Here is a 12490-nt window from a genome sequence, read left to right as displayed (position 1 = left end):
TATCTATCTATCTATCTATCTATCTATCTATCTATCTATCTATCTATCTATCTATCTATCTATCTATCTATCTATCTATCTATCTATCTATCTATCTATCTATCTATCTATCTATCTATCTATCTATCTATCTATCTATCTTTATATATGGATACATGCATACACCTACACATAGATATGCCATGCATTTCTTTGGATTTGTTTCAACCTCTTGCCATTTATTTGAGAATCCCTACTTTTCAAGTGACTGCAAATGAAGTAATCTCTGGCACGGTTTGGCTGATGCAAGGTAACCAAAACACAAGACAACTTTTAATAAAAATCATTGGTTTCTTTGTTAACGTGCACTGTCCAACATGGGACTTTCACACGTCAGGTAAATATGATAACCAATACACAACAGAAGCAGATGCAGATTGCTTATCAATGTCGTGATAGAACAGTTGTGATTTGAGTAGAAGAAGCGCCCCTGAATTGATACTTATTATATACAGCCTGTAAGATAGTCAAAAATGCATGCTAGGAGAGGAGATGCAAATATAAATGTATTAGAAAAATACATAAAGAGGAGTGATATGCTTTTATTCATGCAAGGCTAGAAAAAATCCCCATACTGTCGAAAGCATTCATACACCACCAAATGGAAATAAACAATTCTGACATTAAACGAAAAGGTGACGATGCATTTGTATCATCACCTTGAGAAGGATCATCTAGGAATTGAGCCCAAGCCTCAGCACTTAAAAACCAGAAACACTCCACTAAAATAAGAGGCCTGTTGGTGCCAACAATTCTCAAAGTTAATGCTTGTTCTGGTTGAGCATTGAACCGAATGCAGGGCTCTTTTGAAAGTGAGGTCTGTGAATCAACAGATACATCCACATGCCAATTATGTTATTGTTTTTAAGAGAATTCACTTTCTTGGAACGAGACTGCATGAACCCATCTTCAGGGCCTGGACAATTTCATGCAAAACGGCAACTCTCAACATTGCAGCCAAGACAATATAACTAGTGTTTCTGCCCGGTTTCGAACTGGGGACCTTTCGCGTGTGAGGCGAACGTGATAACCACTACACTACAGAAACAGATACCTACAGGTGATTCTTCTGTGATGAAACTGCTCAAAACAGGTTATTCCAAGGGCATCTGGTTTTAGATTTCTTTCATGCAACCTGCCCGACAGCCCTATCTGAACGCTTGTATATGCCTTGCAAGTTCAGCATTTTTGCAAAATGCTTAAAGAGAAATGTTTCCTATTTGCTCAGGCAGGGCAAGGTTAAAAGCATGAGACTCTAGCAAATATGCATCCACTACTGCAAAGAGAAAATTAATATTGGCTTTGAAATGCATACTTCAAAAGAGCACCAATGAAAGGGCTCGTCCGGGATTTGAACCAGGGACCTCTCGCACCCTAAGCGAGAATCATACCCCTAGACCAACGAGCCGTTGAAAGGCCCTCACCTCTGAAAAGGTAATACCAGCTCTAAGCCCGCAATGAAGATCATGCTGGGGTCTTTTTCATGCTTGGTCTGTGAATTCACAGGAAATTCAGTGTCAACTTACCCTTTCTCAAACGATAGCACTATCATTTGTAAGTGTCCCCTTTTATTTTGTCTCAGCATTGGACACGTCTTACAGGAAGTCAGCAGTTATTTATATATTTCTGCATTGGCTAGAGCCTAAAGAGAAAGAATAAAAAGCTGTTCATAACAACATAAGAAACACATTTTGCCTTTTCTCTCCAATACTGATTCCCTTTGTGCAAATCGGAATGCCAAGGTGAATAGCTGGGCCACAGATTCTGGCTAGTTATCTATCTCTTGAATGCAAGAAGCAATACAAACTGCCTAATGCAGGACTAAAGCATTCCTTGCATAGCCTCTAACATCATAACATAACTGAGCTGCTGGTAACAAGCTAAGCAATGCATTCCCAAAATGAGAAGTACATGTGCTTATGTGCTTATCCGCTCAATCAGCGCTCGATCAGGCTCGATCAGGCGAGATATAGGAAAGGTGGAAAGGGTCCAAATGGCTGTCCCTTCCTTTTTAGGGTGGGTCCTGCTGACTATCATAGGATTCCTCTTAAGAGTGGCCAGGGTCAGAGGAAAAACTTTCAATGCTTCTTAGTGTTCTCTCCAGAAGCAGGCATTTTCTGTGCCTTTAATTTCAGGCTTTTCCCAGCAGTCTCTGTTCTGCCTATGTAAATTAACAAAAGCAGTGCTTATTCCTCACTTGCTCTAATGTCCTTCCTGTCCACAAAGCTCTGCCTAAGTATGCTTTTTTTCTTTTTCAGGGAAATTCTAAATGGTTTCTCTGTCCACTCTGTGGCAGTAGAATGCTGATTATGATGCCATGTTTTGTGGAATCACCAAGGTACAACTACAGAGGAATATATGAGTCTGAAGGACATGGAACTCTTAGCTAACACATCACAATATGTGATGCTTGCCAACCAAGCACTACATTCTGGTGCGCTGATGATCAGAACATTCTGCTCCTAAAGGAAAGAAAATACCGCTTGATTGAAAATAAAGTCTCTGTTTCTATTAACGCTCTCTCTCTCCCTATATCTATCTATCTATCTATCTATCTATCTATCTATCTATCTATCTATCTATCTATCTATCTATCTATCTATCTATCTATCTATCTATCTATCTATCTATCTATCTATATCTCTATCTATCTATCTATCTATCTATCTTTATATATGGATACATGCATACACCTACTCATAGATATGCCATGCATTTCTTTGGATTTGTTTCAACCTCTTGCCATTTATTTGAGAATCCCTACTTTTCAAGTGACTGCAAATGAAGTCATCTCTGGCACGTTTTGGCTGATGCAAGGTAACCAAAACACAAGACAACTTTTAATAAAAATCATTGGTTTCTTTGTTAACGTGCACTGTCAAACATGGGACTTTCACACGTCAGGTAAATATGATAACCAATACACAACAGAAGCAGATGCAGATTGCTTATCAATGTCGTGATAGAACAGTTGTGATTTGAGTAGTAGAAGCGCCCCTGAATTGATACTTATTATATACAGCCTGTAAGATAGTCAAAAATGCATGCTAGGAGAGGAGATGCAAATATAAATGTATTAGAAAAATACATAAAGAGGAGTGATATGCTTTTATTCATGCAAGGCTAGAAAAAATCCCCATACTGTCGAAAGCATTCATACACCACCAAATGGAAATAAACAATTCTGACATTAAACGAAAAGGTGACGATGCATTTGTATCATCACCTTGAGAAGGATCATCTAGGAATTGAGCCCAAGCCTCAGCACTTAAAACCAGAAACACTCCACTAAAATAGGAGGCCTGTTGGTGCCAACAATTCTCAAAGTTAATGCTTGTTCTGGTTGAGCATTGAACCGAATGCAGGGCTCTTTTGAAAGTGAGGTCTGTGAATCAACAGATACATCCACATGCCAATTATGTTATTGTTTTTAAGAGAATTCACTTTCTTGGAACGAGACTGCATGAACCCATCTTCAGGGCCTGGACAATTTCATGCAAAACGGCAACTCTCAACATTGCAGCCAAGACAATATAACTAGTGTTTCTGCCCGGTTTCGAACCGGGGACCTTTCGCGTGGGAGGCGAACGTGATAACCACTACACTACATAAACAGATACCTACAGGTGATTCTTCTGTGATGAAACTGCTCAAAACAGACTATTCCAAGGGCATCTGGTTTTAGATTTCTTTCATGCAACCTGCCCGACAGCCCTATCTGAACGCTTGTATATGCCTTGCAAGTTCAGCATTTTTGCAAAATGCTTAAAGAGAAATGTTTCCCATTTGCTCAGGCAGGGCAAGGTTAAAAGCATGAGACTCTAGCAAATAATCATCCACTACTGCAAAGAGAAAATTGATATTGGCTTTGAAATGCATACTTCAAAAGAGCACCAATGAAAGGGCTCGTCCGGGATTTGAACCCGGGACCTCTCGCACCCAAAGCGAGAATCATACCCCTAGACCAACGAGCCGTTGAAAGACCCTCACCTCTGAAAAGGTAATACCAGCTCTAAGCCCGCAATGAAGATCATGCTGGGGTCTTTTTCATGCTTGGTCTGTGAATTCACAGGAAATTCAGTGTCAACTTACCCTTTCTCAAACGATAGCACTATCATTTGTAAGTGTCCCCTTTTATTTTTTCTCAGCATTGGACAAGTCTTACAGGAAGTCAGCAGTTATTTATATATTTCTGCATTGGCTAGAGCCTAAAGAGAAAGAATAAAAAGCTGTTCATAACAACATAAGAAACACATTTTGCCTTTTCTCTCAAATACTTATTCCCTTTGTGCAAATCGGAATGCCAAGGTGAATAGCTGGGCCACAGATTCTGGCTAATTATCTATCTCTTGAATGCAAGAAGCAATAAAAACTGCCTAATGCAGGACTAAAGCATTCCTTGCATAGCCTCTAACATCATAACATAACTGAGCTGCTGGTAACAAGCTAAGCAATGCCTTCCCAAAATGAGAAGTACATGTGCTTATGTGCTTATCCGCTCAATCAGCGCTCAATCAGGCTCGATCAGGCTCGATATAGGAAAGGTGGAAAGGGTCCAAATGGCTTTCCCTTCCTTTTTAGGGTGGGTCCTGCTGACTATCATAGGATTCCTCTTAAGAGTGGCCAGGGTCAGAGGAAAAACTTTCAATGCTTCTTAGTGTTCTCTCCAGAAGCAGGCATTTTCTGTGCCTTTAATTTCAGGCTTTTCCCAGCAGTCTCTGTTCTGCCTATGTAAATTAACAAAAGCAGTGCTTATTCCTCACTTGCTCTAATGTCCTTCCTGTCCACAAAACTCTGCCTAAGTATGCTTTTTTTCTTTTTCAGGTAAATTCTAAATGGTTTCTCTGTCCACTCTGTGGCAGTAGAATGCTGATTATGATGCCATGTTTTGTGGAATCACCAAGGTACAACTACAGAGGAATATATGAGTCTGAAGGACATGGAACTCTTAGCTAACACATCACAATATGTGATGCTTGCCAACCAAGCACTACATTCTGGTGCGCTGATGATCAGAACATTCTGCTCCTAAAGGAAAGAAAATACCGCTTGATTGAAAATAAAGTCTCTGTTTATATTAACGCTCTCTCTCTCCCTATATCTATCTATCTATCTATCTATCTATCTATCTATCTATCTATCTATCTATCTATCTATCTATCTATCTATCTATCTATCTATCTATCTATCTATCTATCTATCTATCTATCTATCTATCTGTCTGTCTGTCTGTCTGTCTGTCTGTCTGTCTGTCTGTCTGTCCGTCTATCCATCCATCCATCCATCCATCCATCCATCCATCCATCCATCCATCCATCCATCCATCCATCTATTTATCTATCTATCTATCTATCTATCTATCTATCTATCTATCTATCTATCTATCTATCTATCTATCTATCTATCTATCTTTATATATGGATACATGCATACACCTACACATAGATATGCCATGCATTTCTTTGGATTTGTTTCAACCTCTTGCCATTTATTTGAGAATCCCTACTTTTCAAGTGACTGCAAATGAAGTAATCTCTGGCACGGTTTGGCTGATGCAAGGTAACCAAAACACAAGACAACTTTTAATAAAAATCATTGGTTTCTTTGTTAACGTGCACTGTCCAACATGGGACTTTCACACGTCAGGTAAATATGATAACCAATACACAACAGAAGCAGATGCAGATTGCTTATCAATGTCGTGATAGAACAGTTGTGATTTGAGTAGAAGAAGCGCCCCTGAATTGATACTTATTATATACAGCCTGTAAGATAGTCAAAAATGCATGCTAGGAGAGGAGATGCAAATATAAATGTATTAGAAAAATACATAAAGAGGAGTGATATGCTTTTATTCATGCAAGGCTAGAAAAAATCCCCATACTGTCGAAAGCATTCATACACCACCAAATGGAAATAAACAATTCTGACATTAAACGAAAAGGTGACGATGCATTTGTATCATCACCTTGAGAAGGATCATCTAGGAATTGAGCCCAAGCCTCAGCACTTAAAAACCAGAAACACTCCACTGAAATAAGAGGCCTGTTGGTGCCAACAATTCTCAAAGTTAATGCTTGTTCTGGTTGAGCATTGAACCGAATGCAGGGCTCTTTTGAAAGTGAGGTTTGTGAATCAACAGATACATCCACATGCCAATTATGTTATTGTTTTTAAGAGAATTCACTTTCTTGGAACGAGACTGCATGAACCCATCTTCAGGGCCTGGACAATTTCATGCAAAACGGCAACTCTCAACATTGCAGCCAAGACAATATAACTAGTGTTTCTGCCCGGTTTCGAACCGGGGACCTTTCGCGTGTGAGGCGAACGTGATAACCACTACACTACAGAAACAGATACCTATAGTTGATTCTTCTGTGATGAAACTGCTCAAAACAGGTTATTCCAAGGGCATCTGGTTTTAGATTTCTTTCATACAACCTGCCCGACAGCCCTATCTGAACGCTTGTATATGCCTTGCAAGTTCAGCATTTTTGCAAAATGCTTAAAGAGAAATGTTTCCTATTTGCTCAGGCAGGGCAAGGTTAAAAGCATGAGACTCTAGCAAATATGCATCCACTACTGCAAAGAGAAAATTAATATTGGCTTTGAAATGCATACTTCAAAAGAGCACCAATGAAAGGGCTCGTCCGGGATTTGAACCCGGGACCTCTCGCACCCTAAGCGAGAATCATACCCCTAGACCAACGAGCCGTTGAAAGGCCCTCACCTCTGAAAAGGTAATACCAGCTCTAAGCCCGCAATGAAGATCATGCTGGGGTCTTTTTCATGCTTGGTCTGTGAATTCACAGGAAATTCAGTGTCAACTTACCCTTTCTCAAACGATAGCACTATCATTTGTAAGTGTCCCCTTTTATTTTGTCTCAGCATTGGACACGTCTTACAGGAAGTCAGCAGTTATTTATATATTTCTGCATTGGCTAGAGCCTAAAGAGAAAGAATAAAAAGCTGTTCATAACAACATAAGAAACACATTTTGCCTTTTCTCTCCAATACTGATTCCCTTTGTGCAAATCGGAATGCCAAGGTGAATAGCTGGGCCACAGATTCTGGCTAGTTATCTATCTCTTGAATGCAAGAAGCAATAAAAACTGCCTAATGCAGGACTAAAGCATTCCTTGCATAGCCTCTAACATCATAACATAACTGAGCTGCTGGTAACAAGCTAAGCAATGCATTCCCAAAATGAGAAGTACATGTGCTTATGTGCTTATCCGCTCAATCAGCGCTCGATCAGGCTCGATCAGGCGAGATATAGGAAAGGTGGAAAGGGTCCAAATGGCTGTCCCTTCCTTTTTAGGGTGGGTCCTGCTGACTATCATAGGATTCCTCTTAAGAGTGGCCAGGGTCAGAGGAAAAACTTTCAATGCTTCTTAGTGTTCTCTCCAGAAGCAGGCATTGTCTGTGCCTTTAATTTCAGGCTTTTCCCAGCAGTCTCTGTTCTGCCTATGTAAATTAACAAAAGCAGTGCTTATTCCTCACTTGCTCTAATGTCCTTCCTGTCCACAAAGCTCTGCCTAAGTATGCTTTTTTTCTTTTTCAGGGAAATTCTAAATGGTTTCTCTGTCCACTCTGTGGCAGTAGAATGCTGATTATGATGCCATGTTTTGTGGAATCACCAAGGTACAACTACAGAGGAATATATGAGTCTGAAGGACATGGAACTCTTAGCTAACACATCACAATATGTGATGCTTGCCAACCAAGCACTACATTCTGGTGCGCTGATGATGAGAACATTCTGCTCCTAAAGGAAAGAAAATACCGCTTGATTGAAAATAAAGTCTCTGTTTATATTAACGCTCTCTCTCTCCCTATATCTATCTATCTATCTATCTATCTATCTATCTATCTATCTATCTATCTATCTATCTATCTATCTATCTATCTATCTATCTATCTATCTATCTATCTATCTATCTATCTATCTATCTATCTATCTATCTATCTATCTATCTATCTATCTATCTATCTATCTATCTGTCTATCTATCTGTCTGTCTGTCTGTCTGTCTGTCTGTCCGTCTATCCATTCATCCATCCATCCATCCATCCATCCATCCATCCATCCATCCATCCATCCATCCATCCATCCATCCATCCATCCATCCATCCATCCATCCATCCATCCATCCATCCATCCATCCATCTATTTATCTATCTATCTATCTATCTATCTATCTATCTATCTATCTATCTATCTATCTATCTATCTATCTATCTATCTATCTATCTATCTATCTATCTATCTATCTTTATATATGGATACATGCATACACCTACACATAGATATGCCATGCATTTCTTTGGATTTGTTTCAACCTCTTGCCATTTATTTGAGAATCCCTACTTTTCAAGTGACTGCAAATGAAGTAATCTCTGGCACGGTTTGGCTGATGCAAGGTAACCAAAACACAAGACAACTTTTAATAAAAATCATTGGTTTCTTTGTTAACGTGCACTGTCCAACATGGGACTTTCACACGTCAGGTAAATATGATAACCAATACACAACAGAAGCAGATGCAGATTGCTTATCAATGTCGTGATAGAACAGTTGTGATTTGAGTAGAAGAAGCGCCCCTGAATTGATACTTATTATATACAGCCTGTAAGATAGTCAAAAATGCATGCTAGGAGAGGAGATGCAAATATAAATGTATTAGAAAAATACATAAAGAGGAGTGATATGCTTTTATTCATGCAAGGCTAGAAAAAATCCCCATACTGTCGAAAGCATTCATACACCACCAAATGGAAATAAACAATTCTGACATTAAACGAAAAGGTGACGATGCATTTGTATCATCACCTTGAGAAGGATCATCTAGGAATTGAGCCCAAGCCTCAGCACTTAAAAACCAGAAACACTCCACTAAAATAAGAGGCCTGTTGGTGCCAACAATTCTCAAAGTTAATGCTTGTTCTGGTTGAGCATTGAACCGAATGCAGGGCTCTTTTGAAAGTGAGGTCTGTGAATCAACAGATACATCCACATGCCAATTATGTTATTGTTTTTAAGAGAATTCACTTTCTTGGAACGAGACTGCATGAACCCATCTTCAGGGCCTGGACAATTTCATGCAAAACGGCAACTCTCAACATTGCAGCCAAGACAATATAACTAGTGTTTCTGCCCGGTTTCGAACCGGGGACCTTTCGCGTGTGAGGCGAACGTGATAACCACTACACTACAGAAACAGATACCTACAGGTGATTCTTCTGTGATGAAACTGCTCAAAACAGGTTATTCCAAGGGCATCTGGTTTTAGATTTCTTTCATGCAACCTGCCCGACAGCCCTATCTGAACGCTTGTATATGCCTTGCAAGTTCAGCATTTTTGCAAAATGCTTAAAGAGAAATGTTTCCTATTTGCTCAGGCAGGGCAAGGTTAAAAGCATGAGACTCTAGCAAATATGCATCCACTACTGCAAAGAGAAAATTAATATTGGCTTTGAAATGCATACTTCAAAAGAGCACCAATGAAAGGGCTCGTCCGGGATTTGAACCAGGGACCTCTCGCACCCTAAGCGAGAATCATACCCCTAGACCAACGAGCCGTTGAAAGGCCCTCACCTCTGAAAAGGTAATACCAGCTCTAAGCCCGCAATGAAGATCATGCTGGGGTCTTTTTCATGCTTGGTCTGTGAATTCACAGGAAATTCAGTGTCAACTTACCCTTTCTCAAACGATAGCACTATCATTTGTAAGTGTCCCCTTTTATTTTGTCTCAGCATTGGACACGTCTTACAGGAAGTCAGCAGTTATTTATATATTTCTGCATTGGCTAGAGCCTAAAGAGAAAGAATAAAAAGCTGTTCATAACAACATAAGAAACACATTTTGCCTTTTCTCTCCAATACTGATTCCCTTTGTGCAAATCGGAATGCCAAGATGAATAGCTGGGCCACAGATTCTGGCTAGTTATCTATCTCTTGAATGCAAGAAGCAATACAAACTGCCTAATGCAGGACTAAAGCATTCCTTGCATAGCCTCTAACATCATAACATAACTGAGCTGCTGGTAACAAGCTAAGCAATGCATTCCCAAAATGAGAAGTACATGTGCTTATGTGCTTATCCGCTCAATCAGCGCTCGATCAGGCTCGATCAGGCGAGATATAGGAAAGGTGGAAAGGGTCCAAATGGCTGTCCCTTCCTTTTTAGGGTGGGTCCTGCTGACTATCATAGGATTCCTCTTAAGAGTGGCCAGGGTCAGAGGAAAAACTTTCAATGCTTCTTAGTGTTCTCTCCAGAAGCAGGCATTTTCTGTGCCTTTAATTTCAGGCTTTTCCCAGCAGTCTCTGTTCTGCCTATGTAAATTAACAAAAGCAGTGCTTATTCCTCACTTGCTCTAATGTCCTTCCTGTCCACAAAGCTCTGCCTAAGTATGCTTTTTTTCTTTTTCAGGGAAATTCTAAATGGTTTCTCTGTCCACTCTGTGGCAGTAGAATGCTGATTATGATGCCATGTTTTGTGGAATCACCAAGGTACAACTACAGAGGAATATATGAGTCTGAAGGACATGGAACTCTTAGCTAACACATCACAATATGTGATGCTTGCCAACCAAGCACTACATTCTGGTGCGCTGATGATCAGAACATTCTGCTCCTAAAGGAAAGAAAATACCGCTTGATTGAAAATAAAGTCTCTGTTTCTATTAACGCTCTCTCTCTCCCTATATCTATCTATCTATCTATCTATCTATCTATCTATCTATCTATCTATCTATCTATCTATCTATCTATCTATCTATCTATCTATCTATCTATCTATCTATCTATATCTCTATCTATCTATCTATCTATCTATCTTTATATATGGATACATGCATACACCTACTCATAGATATGCCATGCATTTCTTTGGATTTGTTTCAACCTCTTGCCATTTATTTGAGAATCCCTACTTTTCAAGTGACTGCAAATGAAGTCATCTCTGGCACGTTTTGGCTGATGCAAGGTAACCAAAACACAAGACAACTTTTAATAAAAATCATTGGTTTCTTTGTTAACGTGCACTGTCAAACATGGGACTTTCACACGTCAGGTAAATATGATAACCAATACACAACAGAAGCAGATGCAGATTGCTTATCAATGTCGTGATAGAACAGTTGTGATTTGAGTAGTAGAAGCGCCCCTGAATTGATACTTATTATATACAGCCTGTAAGATAGTCAAAAATGCATGCTAGGAGAGGAGATGCAAATATAAATGTATTAGAAAAATACATAAAGAGGAGTGATATGCTTTTATTCATGCAAGGCTAGAAAAAATCCCCATACTGTCGAAAGCATTCATACACCACCAAATGGAAATAAACAATTCTGACATTAAACGAAAAGGTGACGATGCATTTGTATCATCACCTTGAGAAGGATCATCTAGGAATTGAGCCCAAGCCTCAGCACTTAAAACCAGAAACACTCCACTAAAATAGGAGGCCTGTTGGTGCCAACAATTCTCAAAGTTAATGCTTGTTCTGGTTGAGCATTGAACCGAATGCAGGGCTCTTTTGAAAGTGAGGTCTGTGAATCAACAGATACATCCACATGCCAATTATGTTATTGTTTTTAAGAGAATTCACTTTCTTGGAACGAGACTGCATGAACCCATCTTCAGGGCCTGGACAATTTCATGCAAAACGGCAACTCTCAACATTGCAGCCAAGACAATATAACTAGTGTTTCTGCCCGGTTTCGAACCGGGGACCTTTCGCGTGGGAGGCGAACGTGATAACCACTACACTACATAAACAGATACCTACAGGTGATTCTTCTGTGATGAAACTGCTCAAAACAGACTATTCCAAGGGCATCTGGTTTTAGATTTCTTTCATGCAACCTGCCCGACAGCCCTATCTGAACGCTTGTATATGCCTTGCAAGTTCAGCATTTTTGCAAAATGCTTAAAGAGAAATGTTTCCCATTTGCTCAGGCAGGGCAAGGTTAAAAGCATGAGACTCTAGCAAATAATCATCCACTACTGCAAAGAGAAAATTGATATTGGCTTTGAAATGCATACTTCAAAAGAGCACCAATGAAAGGGCTCGTCCGGGATTTGAACCCGGGACCTCTCGCACCCAAAGCGAGAATCATACCCCTAGACCAACGAGCCGTTGAAAGACCCTCACCTCTGAAAAGGTAATACCAGCTCTAAGCCCGCAATGAAGATCATGCTGGGGTCTTTTTCATGCTTGGTCTGTGAATTCACAGGAAATTCAGTGTCAACTTACCCTTTCTCAAACGATAGCACTATCATTTGTAAGTGTCCCCTTTTATTTTTTCTCAGCATTGGACAAGTCTTACAGGAAGTCAGCAGTTATTTATATATTTCTGCATTGGCTAGAGCCTAAAGAGAAAGAATAAAAAGCTGTTCATAACAACATAAGAAACACATTTTGCCTTTTCTCTCAAATACTT

The 12490-nt window shown here is 39.7% G+C and overlaps 10 non-coding genes across 10 annotated transcripts; all 10 read right to left on the bottom strand.

Annotated features, from left to right (window-relative positions):
• Window positions 1-1014: 1014 nt before the first annotated feature.
• TRNAV-CAC (transfer RNA valine (anticodon CAC)) lies at window positions 1015-1087 on the bottom strand. The gene has a single exon. It is a non-coding gene; the product is annotated as a tRNA-Val (tRNA).
• Window positions 1088-1375: 288 nt separating this feature from the next.
• On the bottom strand, window positions 1376-1447 carry TRNAP-AGG (transfer RNA proline (anticodon AGG)). Its single transcript has one exon. It is a non-coding gene; the product is annotated as a tRNA-Pro (tRNA).
• Window positions 1448-3580: 2133 nt separating this feature from the next.
• Window positions 3581-3653, bottom strand: TRNAG-CCC (transfer RNA glycine (anticodon CCC)). Its single transcript has one exon. It is a non-coding gene; the product is annotated as a tRNA-Gly (tRNA).
• Window positions 3654-3941: 288 nt separating this feature from the next.
• On the bottom strand, window positions 3942-4013 carry TRNAP-UGG (transfer RNA proline (anticodon UGG)). The gene has a single exon. It is a non-coding gene; the product is annotated as a tRNA-Pro (tRNA).
• Window positions 4014-6323: 2310 nt separating this feature from the next.
• TRNAV-CAC (transfer RNA valine (anticodon CAC)) lies at window positions 6324-6396 on the bottom strand. Its single transcript has one exon. It is a non-coding gene; the product is annotated as a tRNA-Val (tRNA).
• A 288-nt stretch (window positions 6397-6684) lies between these two features.
• Window positions 6685-6756, bottom strand: TRNAP-AGG (transfer RNA proline (anticodon AGG)). The gene has a single exon. It is a non-coding gene; the product is annotated as a tRNA-Pro (tRNA).
• Window positions 6757-9190: 2434 nt separating this feature from the next.
• TRNAV-CAC (transfer RNA valine (anticodon CAC)) lies at window positions 9191-9263 on the bottom strand. Its single transcript has one exon. It is a non-coding gene; the product is annotated as a tRNA-Val (tRNA).
• Window positions 9264-9551: 288 nt separating this feature from the next.
• Window positions 9552-9623, bottom strand: TRNAP-AGG (transfer RNA proline (anticodon AGG)). Its single transcript has one exon. It is a non-coding gene; the product is annotated as a tRNA-Pro (tRNA).
• A 2129-nt stretch (window positions 9624-11752) lies between these two features.
• On the bottom strand, window positions 11753-11825 carry TRNAG-CCC (transfer RNA glycine (anticodon CCC)). Its single transcript has one exon. It is a non-coding gene; the product is annotated as a tRNA-Gly (tRNA).
• A 288-nt stretch (window positions 11826-12113) lies between these two features.
• TRNAP-UGG (transfer RNA proline (anticodon UGG)) lies at window positions 12114-12185 on the bottom strand. Its single transcript has one exon. It is a non-coding gene; the product is annotated as a tRNA-Pro (tRNA).
• Between the last annotated feature and the right edge of the window lie 305 nt (window positions 12186-12490).

Source organism: Lissotriton helveticus, chromosome 8, assembly GCF_964261635.1.
Source record: "Lissotriton helveticus chromosome 8, aLisHel1.1, whole genome shotgun sequence".
Classification (NCBI taxonomy): domain Eukaryota; kingdom Metazoa; phylum Chordata; class Amphibia; order Caudata; family Salamandridae; genus Lissotriton; species Lissotriton helveticus.
The sequence above is the reverse complement of the archived record's forward strand: the minus strand, read 5'-3'. Positions and strand labels throughout refer to the sequence as shown.